Source organism: Diabrotica virgifera, chromosome 2, assembly GCF_917563875.1.
Source record: "Diabrotica virgifera virgifera chromosome 2, PGI_DIABVI_V3a".
Taxonomy (NCBI): Eukaryota; Metazoa; Arthropoda; class Insecta; order Coleoptera; family Chrysomelidae; genus Diabrotica; species Diabrotica virgifera.
Window position 1 is genome coordinate 123,223,894 of NC_065444.1, and position 2,293 is coordinate 123,226,186.

The 2,293-nt window shown below is 33.4% G+C and overlaps 1 non-coding gene across 1 annotated transcript; it reads left to right on the top strand.

The window, feature by feature from the left end:
* The first annotated feature begins 1,504 nt into the window (after window positions 1-1,504).
* Trnal-cag (transfer RNA leucine (anticodon CAG)) lies at window positions 1,505-1,587 on the top strand. Its single transcript has one exon. It is a non-coding gene; the product is annotated as a tRNA-Leu (tRNA).
* Window positions 1,588-2,293: the final 706 nt, after the last annotated feature.

Below are 2,293 nucleotides of genomic sequence, written 5' to 3' on the forward strand. Positions count from 1 at the left end.
TGCAGTTCTTGCATTCACGTATGTCTTCTTTCCTTATCATGAAGTAGTCTATTTGGGATTGATGTTGTCCACTTTTGTAGGTAATAAGTTGAGTTTCTCTCTTTTTAAAGAATGTGTTAACAATCACCATATCCAATGCTGTTGCTAATTCTAGCATGTCATCTCCAGCTTCATTTCTAGTTCCAAAGCCCAATCCCCCATGTATTGTTTCATATCCTGTCTTGGTTTGGCCCACATGTGCATTGAAATCACCTCCTATTATAACTTTCTCCTCTGCTGGAATATCACTCAGTACCTACGTCTCCTAATTGGTCATAGAAAGCTCTTCTTTCATTCTCACCCAGACCTGTTTGAGGAGCATACACACACAACATTCAATACCTCTTTATCAATTACAAATTTCACTGACATCATTCTATCCCTCGTTATTACAACTTCTACTACGTTATCTTTCATTTCACTATCAGCAATTATACCAACTCCATTTCTAGTGTTACTACTCCCTACATACCACAATTTATATCCATCACCTAGTTCTTTCGCCCTTTGTCATCTCCACCTAGTTTCTTGAATACAAGCAATTTGAACTCTTCTTCGTTTGAGCGCATCCACTAACTCCAGACTCTTACCTGTAAAACTACCAAGATTCCAAGACCCTATCCTGATTTTTCTAACCTGCAATGGTGTTCCCCCTGAGATAGTCCTCACCCGGAGATCCGAACGGAGGCTCATTTTACTTCCGGAATCATTTCAGTATAAGTTTTTATTGCGTTTGGAGAAGGTCTTTTCATTATTATGGCCTGAAAAGATTTTTGGATATTTGATGCCTGAATGCCTTTTCTGTTAGCACCATACCCTGCCCTGCACGTTTAGCCAATACACCACCAATGCAACCAAAGTGCAGTATTACCCCACAGCCGCCTGCATTTTTCTGTATAGGCCAGGATCCCTACTGTAAGGACTGTAAGAAAAGAAGTATTTGCTTGTACTTACAAGTATGTACTTAAGTATTTACTTAATAGTTATTAAATAAAGCATTAAAGAAATGACTTTATTCAATTACTATTAAATAAATACTTAAATATTTGTAAGTAAAAACATGTAAAAGCAAATACTTATTTTTATTCAATAGACCCAATGTATTGTTGCCCGTATCCCGCCACTAGGAAGCACGTACTTTATTCGGGATACCTTCCCTGTATAATCAATATTAGCATAAATTTCTCGTTATCTAAAATAATTAGGTACACCTACTTATAAAAATACCTATAATAATAATTAATCTACTTATAAAAATAAAATCTATTCAAGCCAATACAAAAAAGGAAATCCGTCATTTAGTCATGAATCATTCATGTGCTTTATTAACAATGCATCACAAAAGATACTTATTTTAAAAATATAATCTGAGAAATAACTGAATATAAGAATATTACTGAATAAAAAATTAAACAGTACGTACTATTTAAATTTACTTTACTTTTATAAGAAAACCTGTTTCCAAGTCAGGATGGCCGAGCGGTCTAAGGCGCTGCGTTCAGGTCGCAGTCCACTCTGTGGGCGTGGGTTCGAATCCCACTTCTGACAAACTTTTTTATTTTTTTTTACATGTTTTTTTTAATTGACTATAATAATGATAGTATATTGATTAAAACATTGACTATTATAATAAGTTGCTAACAATCCACAAATATGCTTATAACTGTTTATAGTAAATTAAAAGCAAAAATTATGTATTAATTAATACCTTATAATCGGTATACTGCGAGGTATAAGTTAGGAATATAGAAAACTATGCTCATTTTCATAGTTGACTTTTTCGTGAACAGGTTAATTAATAGATTCCGCTAATTTTTTTTCATTATTTTAGATTTTTCTTTGGTACAGTATGCCGTATGTGGCAAAATAATCAGACTGAAATGAATATTGAAATGTTTACGATTATTTATATACAGGGTGTTTCATTAATAATTGTCCATATAGTAACTGGAGAAACCTTAGCACAAAATACGAAGATGTAACCTAAAACACTTAAGGCTATGGGTACATAATTCGCAAATATTTTACGTGTATCCCTACTTTTTCTGTTTTTACACGGCAAATTACGTGTATGGGCCATTCCACGAAGATACGCCTGTTTTGGATTACTTCGACAACGAATATTTTACTGTACAACATAAGAAGTACGAAAGTAAATGGCGCTAATAATTATTCCAATAAACAACAATGTAATTTGCAATTTACTTTCGTTCTTCTTATTTTGCACAGTAAAATATTCGTTGTCGAAGTAATC